An 18,601-nucleotide genomic window follows, 5' to 3' on the forward strand; every position below is an offset into this window, starting at 1 on the left:
GAAAATGAAGGACTCTGACCCTCAGGGGAAAAAAAAATGAAGACATCTACAAATCAGTGTCAGGGTATTTCAAAATATCCTACAAATCCCATAAAAGAAAAAGCCTTGAATATGTCTCTTCAGAGACACTCATAAACATTTCTTCGGCTACATCCACACAGGTGGAAGATCCTGCCTTCAAAACTGTAGAATACTGTAAGACAACCCGGAAAGACTAAGCCATATCGAGCCATGTTGAAGAGTATAATGGAAGTAAAGTTAAATTTAGAACGGTAATAACACCACCTTCTCACAAAAACACTGGAAGTTATCATACATGATCATGGTTTTCAAACTTTGTAAAGCTTTAGCATTTTAAAATAATACACAGGGAAGTGTAATGAGAGTAACCAAATCAGTTTTCTTCACTGTGCTTCCTATGACCCAGCATCTCTTGCATCATTGCATCTGTATGTTTGAAGCTATCTACCGCCTTGGATGGACACATGGAGCTGTTCTACAACTGCAGCTGTGCATGCTAACTTGAGCCATTTTAAACTTGTTTTGAGTAACTTTCCCTGTTTACCAATATTTTTAGGAAGTTTAAATCTATTATATCTGTGGCTAGAAATATACAACACTAAAACGTGTGCTGCATAAGAAAATTTGAGTAGACTCACAGTTTACTTAGTTCCTTTTAAGGGGAATGAGAAAGATGCACAGTACTTTCATTATCTGTCCCTAAGTGGTTTTTGTCAAATTTTGACTCTGGCACCATTCTTCAGTGACAGACATTAGGTATGACATTTTTTGACACAATGTCAATAGTGACATCAGTAATATTTGACACAAGGCACATTGGGGTTATTTGACACAGACAATTGGATAGCTCAGGGCACTGGAGATCCAGTACATAAAGAGTTTTACCTCCAAGTCACCAGTGAATATCTAGCCCAATGTTTTCTAACTGTTACCAGCTGATGGCTCCTCAGAGTCTTATACAGAAGGAGTTAGGGTGTATTGAACAGATGTCCAGAAAACAAAAATCAACACAATAAATTACATTAATCTGTGCCCTATGTTGAAACATGATGGAATGAATAGCCAGCGACAAAGCTATTCTTCTACTGCTATCTGTAATTCCTTTCAAAAATGGCCGAATCCCAAAGGAGACACAGGAGGAGCAAATGAGTCAGAGAGCACTACAGCTTTAGTCTCCTGAATAAGATTTCTGTCTCAACAGCTTTCAGTCCCATGGCTTTCATTAACAGTTAGACATACTTACGGGAAAATACAACCGTGAAATGTTACTTTCAATGATGTGTTTTCCAAATATTTCACGATTGGCTAATATAAAGAACTCAAAAATGCTGAACAGAAATAAAATTAATTACATATATGATCACTCTAGAATTTCCTAGAGTACCACAGTCCTGATTAAACAAAGCACTTCTACCTACAACCAATAAAGCACTCATTTAAGAGCAGAGTCTTGCAATATGTATTAGGCACCTGGCTGAGCTCCCAAATCCTGCATTCAGCCCCAAGATCCTTTACACAAAACTTGGAAGCTCTGAACACAAGCAGGAATAAGTGTTAGTCCTGGGTAAATATGAACCTACAAGGACAGTCACCTAAGTTACCTAGGTGCCTGGAGAATTTTATATTACTAAGCATTGCACCCAAAGGTTTAGAAATCTAAATTCCACTGAATCTTTGTATAATGTAGGAATCCTCTTTTGGAGCAGACATTTTCCATTTTTGTCTTATTTTAAGGCTATGCTTACATTCAAACACCATCAGCACATGCAACTTCACAGGAGCAAGATTTCTTTAATGAACAAGACTTTTTTTAAAAGAAAGTTCAGAGCCAAGTGCCTTTACTTATAGCCTCTTTTAAAATAAATGTAAATATCAAATCAGAGTTACTCCACATGCAAAATGTGCTCCTTTTTCCCATTTGAGATTAATTTTAAAAAGATGATCCACATTAGCTTGTTTATCACAGGAATTCATCAATATGACCATGTCTTTGAGTGGAGAACTGTGTTCAATCGATAGCTAGAACCAACAGCTGGGATACCTTCAGGTTCCCTGGAATACTTGTTTTTAATTTATTTTAAATTAGACTATTCTAACTCCCAAAGAGACTCCTTCATTGTTCTGTAAATTGTGGTTTCACTAAAATAAATAAATAAATAAAAAATACATGAAGCATATTCACTGTCCCTTAAGAAATTATCCCACATTGTTACATATCATAGAAAAAGAGGCAAAGCACATTTTGTTAATCATGTGTTTGGACACCCTGTCATATTGCAACTTTTCAAACAAGTTACATTTGAAAAAAAAAAAGCTTAAGAACAATATGTATTTTACTGCAACAAAAAGCATTTCTGGAGCAAACTATTGGGCAGAACCACGAAGGAAGCTAGCATGCACCACTCCCACAAAGTAAGGATAATAAACTTGCATGAGACTTCACAGAACCCATGCCACAAGACATTTCCACCTCTTCAAAGTCAAAAGGGATATACTTTCAACACCTGGGCATAAACATCTGGCATTTTCCCAACCTCTGTCCCAGAAGGCCAGAGCAAGTAGCCCACTCTTGATCCACAATTCTCACCAGTCTTGAAGCTCAAAGTTTCCCCTCTACAAAGCACAAAAAATGCTGAACAGTAACACAGCCTCTTCTGATCACATACCTGCTGTTTTAAACAATGTGATAAAGTCATTTTGCCAAAAGCTTTGTATCACAAGGTGTATTGCATGCTTCTTGATCCAAATTTTTTGGGAAGCATTATTCTAGGCACACAAACATTCTCACGAGAGGGATGAATTTATGATGTAATTCTAGTCTCACAGCCACTACATTTACGTTTGTATGCCTTTATCCAAGTAAAACCACCCATTTCTCGGTGGTTGGACAACCCATTTTTATTAGTGGACATCTGCATCCTTTCCACAGCTCTAACCTAATGTAATCTTTCCATAGTGAGTGTCGTTAGAGCCTCATTTCTGGGTGGGAACATTCAAACTAGTCGCATATTTTACATCTCAACCATGCTCTTCTTCACAGATTTAATAGCACGTAGGGAAGAAAAGGAAGCTCATTGATGGCTACAACCTAATAGTAAATTCATATAAATTGTCCAGTGCAGAATTTATCTATAGCATCAACTGAGACTACGCATTCTCAGCAGCTTTGTGGTGCTGGTTTTAAGGTCAGAATTTAGAGCTTTGCCAGTCATGGCCTTGCAAATCACAGCTTTATAAATACCATGGCAGACTACTGCAGATGGGCTACCATCCAACCCCAGCGTGTACTTTCAAGCTTTGTAAAAAGCTAAATCTTAGGGAGAGGATTTGGTGAAACTTGGGCTGTTAACAGGCTGAACAAGAGCCCTAAAGCCACACTCCCCTGAACTTTAGCTGAGACTTTTTCAAAATTCAGATTTCCAAAATCCAGCCTCAGTCTGCCTGCAACTTTGTTTTGCTGCTCAGTCCTTTCTTTCACTAACGCTCCTCTTCTAAACAACATCATTTCTAGGGCCTGTGCAAGTGGCATGAGCGCATAGTAAGTCCACATACTAAAAAGGCAGGTGTCACTGACACAATAAACTGTAATAGGTTCCTCAAAACTGTTAAAGAATTTTTAATTCATAGATCACTTGCCCAATAGCCTGCAATGGCTCCTCTGGAGCCATTATGATCTATCAGGTCACTGTAGTGCCATACATGCACATTAAGTAGGCATGCAAAAATCATTAAGAAATTGGTGATGACAAAATTACTCTGCAGGCTCAGTAAAGATCATTTTTCTTTTTCACTGAAACATTGTAACATTCACTCACTTAACTGGCAAAAAATTTTACTTGGTGGAACCCTCAGACAAGAAAGTTCACTCTACACACTCAGCTCTACAGCTGCTTCAGGTCAGATTTATCAGTTCAGTTTACACAGAACAGAGTTTTCATCCTCAGATAGTCCAGTGGAAGTCATTAGCGATACCCTTCAAGTATGTTACTACTCAAAAGTAAGTAAATGTGGCGCCCTCTCCTACAGTTTTGTAATTTGTTCTTGTATTTTAGTGAACATTTAAATGAATACTCTACCAAAACAAAATATTTTCTCTGCCAGACAGAATTTTCCAAGTCCAGTTAATTTGAACCCTTAATGATATTTTGAAAGCCGACATAGAACCCCCTGAAAAAATGCAAAAGCTTATCACAGAAAACCTTAATTATGGCACAGACATAGTGTAGAGTTGCTGCAGCATGCTTGGGGAAATTATAGATTTCTTTGTAATTTTTATAAAATCTATAGAAAGAAAAAAAAAGCGTGCAACATTCATTCTGCATCAGATAATGAGAAATGTATTTTATCAACCAGTTTTCTGCCACTGTGGGTTGATGATATGCCTGTTTTCTTCGGGCCCATTATCTGAGTACTTGAACCCTGGATAACAATGAGTTCATAGAGAATGAAAGTGCTAGGCTTTAATTGTATGTATTTAGTCACGCAAACAGAAGCAATGGCCTGAGAATGGCTAGTTAGCCAGTGACAGCATTTAGCTTCAGAACTGGCTCAGAAGAGCTATTACAAATTGTACTGATATGTGCTGGGCTAGTGCAGCAAAATTCTCAATTTAACCTTGTTGCTGAAATAAGTTTTGGTGTCTTTTAAATGAAATCCCCACTGCTGCTAATATCCTGCAAATAAACATCATTAAAAAATTGAAGACACTGGAAGAATGTGTGGTTTATGTTAAAATTTTCCCTGTCAATCAATTCTGCATGTCTGCATGAAACTGATGATCGCATCATCATGTTAGTTTGCCTGACTTGCTCAGCACAAAGAAGGTGGGAACATTTTCTCAAGCAGGGATGTCAGCACTTGAAAAATCAATCACCATCTGTGCTCATTTTCTGAAAGGGAGAAAAACAACCCCTGTTTAAGAATACACCAGAACAAATAACTTGTATGTTTGAAAATAAACCACAGGGTCAAAGAAACTTTATAATGAAACAGAAAAGAAACAGTATTGCTGTGTTTTTATCACATTGTGCCTACGTACCTTGTGCATCACAATCTTGATTCTAAAAATAGATATTAATAATACCTACAGACCAACAGCATGTGAAATGCATACAAACAAGTCACTTTAAAGCCTAGAGTTTTATCGCTTATTATAACCGAACCTTGCACAACTTTTTCATTCTGCTCACGATAAATCTCTGTAAAACCACCAAAATGCAGATGACAAAAGAAAGCACTTAAAACAAATACACTGTTCCAGTCTGCTTAACCTCACATCTACAGCTAGACCATACAAATTTTAGCTTTAATTTTCTTTTGGGTTTCACATCACTGTTGCTTGTTTTTTGAGGAGGACTCTTATACAAATAACCTACTGTTCTGATAAAAGTTTTTAAAGTACTAGGAGTTAGACAGGAGTATTACAAATGCTATCTAGTACAATGAATATCAATTAATCAAATTGTAAAACACTACAAGAGCTCACAATACACAAATAGCAGAGAGAAAGATAAATTGATTTTTGCTGCGGTGCTGCTCCTTTTCAGTAGCACAACTGTGTGAAAAATACCAGTTAAAAAGTGTGCTGAGGCAGCAAAACCATTTAATACTCCACAAACAGTTATCTAAGCCAATGTCCAATAACTAGACAGTACTGTAATGTGACCTACATACTAACAAAATCATTTTTATACATGGGAAGAGACCAGACATTTAGCCACTTGATACCAGTTAGATAACTGATATGTCTTTCTGTCAGCCTTTTCTTTCCACCCCCACCCCCAAACAGCATAGCTAAAATTTGGGGGGGGGGGTATTGGGTTGGGGGGGCCGTGATTTTTTTTTATTTAAGCCAAACTGGAACTAGAGATGCTCCCAGATGTCTGTTCTTTGGAGCTGTTGGGTTTACCGTTTACACTCTCACAGCACTTAGCCTGATTTTCGCCTTTCTTCCCAGAACTTTTCTCCTACTTATTAACCTGTTGGTTTCCACTCCCTCTCCTCCAACTTTAACATCTTTAACTTATACCTAAATGTCTATGTCAAACGTCAAACACTGGTGAAATCTTCTCTTGAAAACACATAAACATTTGGGAGGGGTGGAGTAGGTGTAAGAAAAATGGTTTAATGATTTCTTGAGCTGAACAGGTGAAGGAGAAGAGGCATTACTTACCTCAGGGCACTCCAAAACCACCATCTTAGTTTTTACATTGGATGCTACCCAAACCAGGCTCACTCATGAAAGTAGCTCCCACCCAACCCATCCAGCAGCAGCCCCAGCCCACAGCAGAGAAGTCCCTTTCCTTTCCTGGATGCCCAGCTTGGGTTTGCCACATACCCAGGTTCCAGGTCTGCACATCCCCACAGCCTGTGCCGAGCCTGGCTACCTTCCTGAACAGATACGCTAGGTGATCCCAGTTGCTCCCACCCAAGGCCATGAGTACAGGACGCTTGGTGGTACCAAAGGCCACTGGGGATCTTCACTGGGAGTGCATCAGTGCTGAGGACAAGGCTGGAGATGGTGCCAACTGTCACTCTGCTATTACTACTCTTATTTGTCCTAGTCAAAGGGCTGCCCTAAGGTGAGGAAGCAAGAGTAAAGTCCCACTTGGCTGTTTTAGATCCTCTCAACAGAGTACATTTACCACATCATTCCTCTTGCTACTTAGAGGGCTGCATTTGAATAAAGAGGGCTTGCTACACAGTAGAGAGAACTGGGTGAGTATATGGAGGTTTGAACTGCTCAGAAAATTGTGCAACATTTCAATTAAAACTACTTTAATCATAAATTAGGCTGATGTCAACAATCTGGGGCGGGGGGGGGGGGGGGGGAAGATAATTGTTCTTACAGGGGGGAAAACGGTAGTGTTATTTCCAGGGAGACAGATTATATTGCACAGAATGTTTGTGCAAAAAAGTTTGTCTCATACAGTACTAAGCTTTAAAAAAAAAAAGAGACACAAACTGTCATTTAAAAGTCAGTACTACCTCAAATCGTCACTAAATTGATATTCTTAGCATTAGTGCCAAGGCTGGAAGGTCAGTCCATTGAAATAAAGTATTTGGTTAGTCTGGGAAAGTTTGCATTGACAATGCCTGTCAATGAAGAGGACCTTTGATCCACAAGGCTGAGAAATCCATCAAGTCTTAACACATTTCATTACTATAATAAATAATATTATTATCAATTAAATTTTCAATGTACACATATACAGGATTGTACAAAACCAAAAACCCTTGTCTTAGATCACCTTTCCTTGTACTTTTCTGGAGCTTTTCTCTGCCCCAAGTTTTATACAGGTTAAAGCACTGCCTACTGCTACAGTTGACTTAATATGGGTCTTCATTTACTGAAAGGTATAGTTTGCAGTTAAAAAAAAAAAAAAAAGCCTCACAACTTGGTGTTGTAAATAAAGCTGCAAGGTTTCACACGGGATTGCTACGTTATTGAAAGCACACTAGAATGGGGTTAGGAAAACGCAAATCAGTGTTACAGGACTGTGACTCCTTCATAAACAGAAGCCAAACTGTGTCAGTTTTCGAGTAAGAGAAAAGACTTGCTAAAAGCTTCAAGATGTTGGGAAGAATGTGCTCTACAATGCCAACTTACTGCAATAAACCTAGCTCAGTAACTAGACTGTAGGCTTCTTTGTGTCTCATATGCTGAATGCAGAAAAAAGAAACAAGACCTCTATGCCTCCTGCTATTGTGGAAAGAGGACTGAAAACTGACAGCTCCTAAAAATAATAAAGCAACAAGGAGAGGCAGACATAGTGATTCTCAAGGAGGACTGAAATGAAAGAGCCATAGCTGCTAAACTCATTATCATAGGTAGATCTGTAAAAAATTAATCTTTCAGCAGAAAATTTGGTTCCAACCCAAAACATGCCAAAACCGACACTGCAATATGGAAACGTTTACCCTGGCAAAGTCAAAACACTACCCTTAAATTCTGTCATTCATGTTTTAACATGCTGTATTACAATATAGCATAGTGATCTAAAAACATCAAATGTAAACTAGGCATTTCAACTCCATCAGAACATTTGCATAGCTTTCCCTGAAAACTTCCAAACATATATGCTAGAAATCATATCAATAAAATTAAAGAATTTCAAGACAAAAGGTATTCTTAACTATTATCTTTTGTGAGTCTGTGGGTAGTGATCTGTCCCCACAAAAGGAAAGAACAATTTTCAGGAATGAAAATAAGCAGCGTAAATGGCTGGATGGTTAAGCTGAAGGCAGGGCATGAGGGGACAGGGGGAGCAGCTCTGAATGAGACTGGTCCAATACCTTCAACATGCAACTGACGTATGCATCAAGTTCCCCTTGTGCTTTAGGGTTTTTTCTTGACTGGAAAACAGCCTCTGACACTCATTCTCAGCACAAGGATCAGTGCCCTGTTACTCCCCATAGGACCTACTATGTGTTAGCCTCATTCGTGTCCTAGTGCTCCCCAAGCAGAATCAGAGAGAGGTTTGCATTGGAAGGGACCTTAAAGACCATCTAGTTCCAGCCCCCCCACCACGGGCAGGGACACCTTCCCACCAGACCAGGTTGCTCAAAGCCCCATCCAGCCTGGCCTTGGACACTGCCAGGGATGGGGCATCCACAGCTCCTCCGGGCAGCCTCTTCCAGTGTCTCACCACCCTCACAGTAAAGAATTTCTTCCTCATATCTAATCTAAACCTATCCTCAAACACTAACCCTGTGCTGCTACTTGGACATTTTTTGCTGCATATGACCAGGATTAGGACAACTCTGTTCCTGTTCGGTTAGGGGAGAGGAGCAAGCTCCAACTGTGATAATTGTCAACACCTTGTTGGTCAAAACACCCAAACCCTAATAAGTAAATTGTGATCTCCCTGACCCACTCATGCATCCCTCTCTCCTCTCCACACCCTTCAAGGAAAATTTCAGTTTTTAGTTGAAAACCAGAAAGTTGTTTGAGTTTCATTTTCTGATGTTTTTGTTTGTAGGTTTTTTTATTTAAAAGACAAAAACTGTCTAAGGCAACTTGGCGGATGGGGGTGGGTGGGTGGAGAAGGCTCATTCAACAAATGCATGTCCTGTTAGCAACCAAAAACAGTTTAAAAAATTATTACATTATTAAGTCTTACATTTTTCCATTGGTACTTCCTCTTTTGAAAGTTTCTTCACTATGAATATCAAGTATATAAAAAACAGACCTTACAAACTGTTCACGAAGTTATGCAATGGACATGGGTGAAAAAAAATAAATCTGTTCAGTGAAAAAAATACAAAGGTTAGAATGTGCATTTCATATAAATTTGTTTTTAAGGGATATTGCATTAGGGTATTTCAATTATTTCAACAAATACCAAAACAATTATTCCCCACTACAAAGAGAGACTTGGTGAAAGTTTTTGTTTTAAGGTCATGTCGAGTACTAATACTTAAGCCAACCCAAGACTGAAAACATTACAACACTTGCAGGAAAATGCATATGTATTTTCCCCCAAAGCCACAGTACTGCAGTTTGCCTATTTCCATCATTATTAGTATTAAAAAAATAGTACAAACACAACAAAACAAAAAAAAGAGAAAATTTCACTCCTACTTTCTTATTTCTTTAGATCTTAACCTGACATTAATGAGCAAATACACACTAGGATGATGATCACACTGTAGGATAAAATGGCTCATATACTGTGTTGATAAGTTAAGATGAAAGAAATCCAGAACAAAGACACAACAGTATTGTGGAGATATGTTTAGATTCCAAAATATTTGTATCAGTCAAAGATAGAAACACCCAAAACAAAAAACAAAAAACCAAAAAAACCCCACAACTGATAAATAGAAACATCCACTTTTTCCACTTGACTGTATAATAAAGATACCGTATATATTAAGGCATTCTCTATTACTATGCCTAGCTACCACCCACAGCACACAGACACGTTATATACATATTTTCCATCTGATCTCTGATGCATTTGTAGCTCCCATCGAATATCAATGCCATCCCTAAGCAAGCATTTGAGGATAGGATTCACATTACAGGAGACAAAAATGATGCTCAAATGGAAACAGTACTGGCATTGAGATCCTGACCCTGATGACTATTTGAGGTCCTTTTGAGTAACACCTCTGATACAATTCTTCCTGAATCCCAGAACAAGATTACAATTTGCACTGGGCAGTCTACCGGACTATACTAGACAAGTTTACAGAAACACTGGCTGCAAAATCCAGAAAGGTTACCTGAAAGGAATTTAATATAGTCCCAATCCCTGTATAACCACCCTAACTACAAATGTGATGCAGATGGCACATTTCTTCATTTATACTCTACTGGGTAGTAGTGCCTTTTTTTTCAGTAGCAACCATGCACCCACAGCCTTTCCTCTCCATTTTTTCCTCCTGCCAGATGAAATGCTTTTGTCTTCCCATGCCAACTGACTTATTTATGTAAGTTATTGTGACACTTTATTCCACCATAACATGGCACTATTCCCTCAAAGTGAGAGCTGTCATTAGAGGTATCATTCTGAAATGTGAATATTAATGCCCCAAAGAGATGACCTATGAGCATCACAGATGGACAAGAAGGGGCTAGATGTACACTGGTAACAGGATTGATAACAATTTATGAGGATGCCAGACACAACGGCACATCATCTTGGTCGACAAGAACTGCTATTCACAAATTGTACTTCCACAAGCACCTTCAGCGCTGTCACCAATCAAGATTCATAATAAGCATTTTAAGACTGGTATGTTTTTTAATGGCATCAGCCTGATGCCAAGAACAAGTCAATAGAAAAACCACTTTCAAGGAATGAAAAGCTGAAGTAAATACAAAAGGTGCACTGGATGAATGCTGCAGCAGTCAACTACTTGCACTTGAGAGAGAAGAAGAGGTTATAATCTGAAGGAGAATTTTCCAACAATGAAGTATGATGTACTATATTTAAGGAGTGAATGCAGAACTTGACCAGACAGTTCATAATAAATGCTATATGATCAGGGTTGTTTGGGGGTTCTTTGTTTTGTTTTGTTTTTTGTTTTTGTTTTGTTTTGTTTTTAATGTAATTTTGTGTTTAAAGACATTCTGGTTGCAGGTAGAAACTTCAACTGTTTAAAAGTGCTACCTAACAGTTGCATTAGAAGTCAAGCACTGTATATAAAGGTGCGCTCAGGGAAAAATAAAAGCACCCCTCACTTGGGATACTTTTTATCTCAATGACTGGAAAAAATACTTCACCTAAGAGAGTAAATAAAGGTGAAATGTATCAATCCCACTGATTCTCCTTCTCCGGTTAATCAGTTTGCCAAAACCAACTACCTAATGATATTTTGTGATTTTACAGCTACCTGTGTTGATGCCCAGCAAAGGACACAAGCAGTAATTCTTGGTCATGTGTTTAAAAAACCCTGACTTGAGAACAATTTAAAGAGTTGCTTCTTAGAGTTTCTTCCACTAATGATAGGTACGCACAGTAACTGCATTGAAACAGTCAAGCTAGGTCTCAATTAGGAAAAATGAGCACAAGCAGAATGCTACATTAACACAGCTTTATTCCTTTCACTACATAAGCTAAACCAGGTACTTCTGCCTAATTTATTCCATGCCTGACAAACTTTCTGCAACACTAAGCCAAGCACTTTTTTGCTGAAAAGGATAGAAGCTGAAATTAATTTTGAAAAAAAAAAAAAAAAAAAAAAGAGAGCTCACAGTCTTCCTACTTTTTTATTAATGCCAATTTTATCATTCAATTCACTTGTTCACACAGCACAATTCACATCTTTATTCACTTATCTTGTACTGCTTATGTGTGTTTTCAGAAGATGCACATCTCTGCTGTCCTACCCTAAAGCCAGGCCTGGCTCCAGCGTTGTGGTCGACACTCACAGGCCTAAGCACAACCTTCTGAACCAGGTTCTGAACATTCCAGCTTCTTCCTTTTAACTTGAACTGCATATGTAATTTTAGGTGGGTGAATTGTGTCCTGAAAACAGGAGTCTTTCTATTCGTTGGGTTTTAAGAGCCATATAATTCTTGCCCTGCCTCTAATTGCTTTATGTTAAATATTCACTAGAAATACATGGGAAAATAGCACATCCTTCATAGTAACTATTCTTTTTGTTCTGGAGACAAAATTATTATTTACTCAATTAAAATTATTATTGATCTTTTGCCAAATGAGAAAATGTGACTTGGTCACAGTGGCTCCATCCTTCTCCCCATAAATCTCCTATAGCACAACACTTCTGACTCTGCCTCTCACCTCTCCAGACTTTCACCTACTTGGACAGTCAAGCTCTCTGGGAAAAGGACTGGGTATGAAGGGTTCAATACAAGTGTTGGCTGGAGCTGCAAGGTAAACCATCAAATGGTAAAGCAGAATTATAAAACTTCTCTCAGAACAATCTTCTCCTACTCCTCTCCAACAAAGACAATTTGAGAGGAAGGAAGAAGATGAACAATGGAAGTTTTCAAGAACAACCCAGCCAGGATAGACAATAAACCTGCAAGCTACCCTGAGGAAATAAGGTGTAAAGTTCAGTCAGTCCTATGTATTTCTGAAAATCATAAAATATCAAGTATCCTTCTTGAAGAAAATTCTCTCTCTAGTCTCCTACCACATTGCTATGTAACTATACAATAAATATTATCCAGCTCACATGCTTCTGTTTACTTAGCATACATTATATTTGATGCTGTCAGGCAGAGTAAGTTTCACTTCTGTCATCCTAAAATACTAATAGTTGTCAATCAAAATAGAAAATGCATAATAAAAATGTTTTAGAAACTTATAACCCTATATCTTCTACATCCTCAGCTTGGAGCTAAGCATTGCTAAAAATGAGATTAATTATATGTTTGTACAGTGCCCAGTAAAATCAGACAGACCTCTAAGCAACATCCTCCTAGAAACCAGCAGACTAGATACATAAGCATGTAGAGAAAGCATGTATATATTATGCAATATATGCAACAGTAACTTCATAGTTTCATCTTCATTTGTCCCAGTCCTCTGATCTACAAGAGACTTTTGGGGAAAAAACCACCTCACAATCTGCCCAGTGACACCGTGTTAGGCAGAGGATGGGAGAGAAGGGCCCAGTCAATACCAAAGTAATTTATGGCGGCTTTCTGCAAATATTTAGAAGCATGGAAGCACCAAGGAGATACAAACAGGACAGGTCCCTGAAGTTATGACCCACATAAACAGGGTAAACTGATCAATTTAAGATAAAGTGTCAGAAAAATATCCTTTGAATTATAACTGTGAAACTTTAGTAGGAACTTCACTGCTTGGGACATTTAAACCTGCTCTGGACAAAGTATTAGAAAATACCCTGTAGGGAACAATCCTGTAATGTCAAGAAGATGGACTAGATGTGTAAGAGGTCTTTTGCTGCTCCAATTTTTATTATTCTAATCCATCACCCTTACTGAGGTGGTGAAGTTTTATGTAGACCTTTAAAATTATGACCATTACAAAATTATATCTGTGTCTGTATAATATACACACACATATGGATGTAAGGTCTGCTTTTTAAAAACTCAGAGTGCAAAACCAAATTTTGCACCTAATTTGCCCATGCTACAGCTGTAACTATGCATTAATCTGGCAAGTGCAGACAGAAAGTTCTACTTATGGTTATGTGAATGCACAATTTACATGCATAAGTGTAACAAGTGAACTTGCAACTTAGGCATGCAGTAACTGAAGTATTTTTACTATTGACAACACAGTAGTATTGGACTGTGACATGCTTATGCCACAAAACCAGGATCAGTCTGTGAGCTTTGCCCCAAAACAGAAAACTGAAAATCCTGCGAGGCAGACACCAAGTTGACCAACAAGCTGACATCAAAGCTTACAGAGACACTAAGGAGAAATTTCACAAGGAGCTCTGAACAAGATGCTTTCATCAGGGATTCCCAAGGAAAAAGTGAAAGATTTTATCTGGCTCCCTTCTGCCCAAATCACTATGGTCTTTCTCATTTTTCTTTGCCCCCCTGTTTTGCAGAGAAGGCAGAACTCCCTATCGCTCTTTCTAAAACCTGAAGTCCACCAAGGAGTTTGTACTGACAATGAGTAGAAGTCACTCGGAGCAATGGCTGCAGAAAGCACCTCTGTTCCCCAGGCACAGGGTGGCAGAACTCTTTATGGATATACAAGGTCTGTTAAAGGAGGAGGATAAAGGCTTCACTTTCTTCATGCATGTTACTGTTGTTATTTGTTGTTCCAGAAGGGAAATCCTCTTATCGACTAAGGCACTAGGCAATCACCCCCATATGAGTGCCAATAAAGAGATCCATTGTCTACATATTTCAGTAGGAAAGAAAAACAAAGAAAGGGTATGGAGAAGGGGAAAGGTGTTTTCCTTTTAATCTTTTAGACTGTAAGAGCCATAACTGGGTTTTCTATATAGTTTAACCCTAGTTTGTCACAGTATTAGAGTGAGAAACAGCAGCCTGCACTGATATTTACACACAAATCTTAATGACTTCAATTGCTGCTAAGGATGCAGAATGGTGGCAGGATATGGCCATTCACCATTAAGGCCCTAAAGTCTTCATAATTACTGAGTATACAGAATATTTATTATAGAGACTATGCCAGGCCTCTTTTGTGAGCTGCCCTGGGCCTGTTCTCTGAGCCACATCAAGCAAGAAGTTTAAATGAAACTGCTCCCAAGTTTCTGAAATGGTTTAATAAAACATATACTGACTGTAATATTCAGTTTATAGTAGAAAACTATTGCCCCTTGGTTTGAAAAATGACCTCTAGTTGGCAATTTTACTCTCAGCTTCATAGATTATAGTCCGCTGTTGGTCATTTTCTCAATCCACAGGGCAATACTTTTCCATAACAAGCTCAAACTGCAATCAGTATTTGTAGGCTGTTACGCAAGTTGAGGATAATATGTCTCAACACATTCTATTATATGACTAAACAAAAGAAATAACAACCTGGTGACACAGACATATGGAGAAAAGCAGTGCTATTCTTCTAATGCTGAGATAGCAGAAAAACATTATTTCTTTGTATTGTGCTAATTTATATTAAATTTAATGTCTCCAATACAAAATAATCTCTAATTTGATTTTTTTTCATTAATAGTGTTTTGGTTTACGTTGGCTTATGTCTATTCCTATTTTAACGTAAAATGACAAATACTAAATTCTATTAGTATCAGATTTTAGAAATGACAGGTAGTGGCAGATAGCCTAACAGTAGAATTACATTAAAATGTATTCACATAGTTATCTTCAAGATCATTTGGTCTTGGGCACACAAAACACACGTTCATAAAACTTACAGGTTTGTTATTAAGAAATTCTGATACAATTTAGGAGGCAAGCTGCAAGTAATTGTTTCAGCACCCAGCTGTAGTACCTAAATACAAGATGAAATACAACATTTGGAAAAAAAGTTCCCGTATTAGATAATCAAATAGATACACTGTGTTGAGAAGACGACGTAGCCCAGGAAGCAAGGAAGATCTGGAGGCTGTTCCAAGATACGCCTCACACAGCTCTGCCAGCGACAGATGTTAAGACAATCTCCCCACCTTCCCAAACCGCAGTTACGCTGACCTGCAGGGCTAGTACAACTTACCTAGCCACCAGACTGTGGTGGAGTTTAACTCTTTAATCAATGGATGATGAAAGCTCTTGTAGATCCTTTACTGTAAATGCAAAATATTTATAATTACAAGACTAATACTCATCCTCATCTGTAAATAAAACGCTGTGGTTAAAACTTGGTGCGCACATACTGAGAGCCAAAAGGGACCAACTTCCTAAGCTGAGGCTAGAGGAGTCAAGCAGAAGTGGACATTTTGCCATCCTTCCTCTAGAAATTACGAGTTTCCTGTCCTTTAACAAAATACACCATATTTGCTGGGGATCTATGAGGGGTCAGAAGGGAGAATCTTGACTGAAAGCTGTAAGACCCATAAGAGGAAAAGGTTCATTGTAGGCAGCTGTAGGGCTTCAGAAACTATATGCATCTATAATACTGCATTGTGAGATGTTAAAGGGGCAGATTTTTTTTTTCTTCATTCATTTTCCACTACTGTTCCTATATTATAGCTCAGTCACTGATCAGCCTGCATTTCTAGCTGGAATTTCAGTGGTCTGGATTCATTTAAACACATAGGAACTGCATCAATAAGTTGTTTTAAAACATTTAAGCTACAGAAAGTATTTGAATGTGATTATGGAAAGATGATGGCTCTTTATCTTAGAACTCTTCAAGGAACTTAGATGTCTAACTCATTAATAGTGTTTAGTATATTAGATTTTACATTTTTATGATTTTAGAAGAAAGGTTTTCTAATACAGGAGGAAAAAAAAAGCAGCTTCCCCCCCCCCATTTTTCATTTTAGAGTAATAAAAGTGGCACATATGTGCCATAGCGTAATGGATTAATTAAGGAATACGATGTTTATCCTAGGTCCTGAGCTGTACATCTTCATAACTCACTCATAAAAATTAATGTATTATACCATGCTCCAGAATGATATATCTGTTTTTACCATACCTGTTGAAAATAAATTGTTCTAAATTGGATTATCCTGATATCCAGTGAGAAATGTAAAAATTACATTGTTATTTTAAGAATTTACATTGCTGTGTATAAAAAAAACATAATCTTTTCACTGTGCTTTTGAACTGTCATGTTACTCCTACTGTTATGAAATCATAATTGCTGCTGCCACACCTAAAATCAAATGCAATGCATATTGTATTTCTTCATATGCTGTGTATTTCGTACCTTAATCACAAAACCATATACAGTATATTTCAGGACTATTCTTTCATTACTGACTGCTTCTGTATGTAAGTAATACACAACAATGCATGCAAGGACTCATAAAATACTCATTTCTAAAATCAACAGATGAAAAATCCCTAAATAATAATGTACAGATGTTTCATATTTACATGAGCTGTTGGCATTTAATACTGCCAATCATACATGCAATAAAATCAGTGCATTTCAAGGTACTCAGCACTTACAATAGATTATTTTTATTTTCTTTTAAATCAAAAGATCATTTTAGGATGATGGGAAAAAATGACTGTTCAATAAATATACAATGATATATTTCTGTTATCTTGAATTTCCTACGAGTGGTCAACTACACTATATTGTTCTATACCAATTCCTATTCCTTCTACCTCAAGAAAGTTGATTCTGCTGTCCTTAAGCTGCAATGCCTCACTAAAAGTAAATTATCTGCACGTTATCTGCACAGTAATCCTCTTCTTGAATACAAGACAGAACATCATAGTTTCTAATCCTACACAGATAGAGTAATTCACTTCCACTGTACATTTTACTGTAAAGACAGAGTAATACAATATGTTTGATAAATCATGTATGTGCCTGTGTACAAAGAAAAAGGTTTATCTCCTTTCCTACAAGATGCATCTGTATTAAAACACACACACACACACGCTCCCCATGCTGGCAATCCAACAATCTTTAGAAGTTCTATAATAAAGACATCTAAGTTTAAAAAATGAAGCAGCTCACAGGTCAAACAAGTTCCTGATGACAAGTGCTTAACCAGAAATATCATTCCACTGATTCTAAGTTTTCATCCATACATCAAACTCTAGCGTCTATTGATTAAATAAAACTGATATTATTTTTTTTTATTTCAAAGCAAAAGAGAATTAAATCATCCCCACTGTTTTCCCTGTGTTTGGAACTATCACATTGTACACACTGGCCATGTGTCCTGCTTATAATTACAACATCCTTAAGGAGAGCTTTTTCTACAATACCGATCACAGGTTTCTTGCCTCTTCCTCTAAAGCTCCACAATATTCTGACCCAAGATGGCAAAGGATATGATCCAAGATCTACTTAAAGTTGATAAATTCATTTGCTTCAGGAAATTTTGGGTCCAGACAACTTTAAGCATACATAAATACAAGAATTTACTGCAGTTATCCTGGCACATCTTTCCTTTCTCATACCCCTTTTTCACTGTGTAATTAGCTGCATCGTGCCTGAATTTTGTCTGCAATCCTCTATAAAGTAATCCAGGCCAGGCAGCCCCTGCAAAGCCTTACCAAGTCAAGGTCTGCTGGCTGAGAGAACAGAGGGTCTCTTTCAGCAAAAATCATCAAAACTCTGTGTATCTGTATATTTCTGACCCCCATCAACTGGGCTCTGAAGATACCTTCAAATCTAATGTAGCATGAACATATAATATATTGCTAATGATATCTTTGAAGAGCACCAACAGGTGGATACAAAAAAATCCTGAGGTTTAGTTTTGCCTTTTTTTTTTTTTTTTCCTTGTGCAAAAGTATCCAAGTCAATTTGATAGCTTCCTTGGGTACTCTGTCTCCAAGTCAGCCTTCAGCTTGGTTCCAGTCTACCTGCACAGTACTGCTCTGCACTGTGCAAACATGCTCTAACACTCAAAATGTACCATAAAAAGGCCAGAAAACCCTGTATCCGGGATGAAGTTTCCATTCTGGACGGTAATCACTGCTAGGCTAAAATGGTAGCATCCAAGTTCACTTACGTGTTTCACCCCACACTGACAGATGAAAGGACACATGCTAAAC

At 37.8% G+C, this 18,601-nt stretch overlaps 1 protein-coding gene across 6 annotated transcripts in view; it reads right to left on the reverse strand.

Annotated features, from left to right (window-relative positions):
• Positions 1 to 18,601, reverse strand: part of ZNF536 (zinc finger protein 536) — a 353,196-nt gene that overhangs the window by 269,656 nt on the left and 64,939 nt on the right. For 4 of the 6 annotated variants that reach the window (XM_027783931.2, XM_027783925.2, XM_027783951.2 and 1 more), the window contains exon 3: positions 15,627 to 15,696. The exons of the other annotated variants lie outside the window; for them this stretch is intronic. The gene's annotated coding sequence lies outside the window, so the exon portion shown is untranslated. The remainder of the gene's footprint in view (positions 1 to 15,626; positions 15,697 to 18,601) is intronic. 6 annotated transcript variants of the gene reach the window in all.

The sequence above is a fragment of the Falco peregrinus genome, chromosome 14, assembly GCF_023634155.1.
Source record: "Falco peregrinus isolate bFalPer1 chromosome 14, bFalPer1.pri, whole genome shotgun sequence".
NCBI lineage: Eukaryota > Metazoa > Chordata > Aves > Falconiformes > Falconidae > Falco > Falco peregrinus.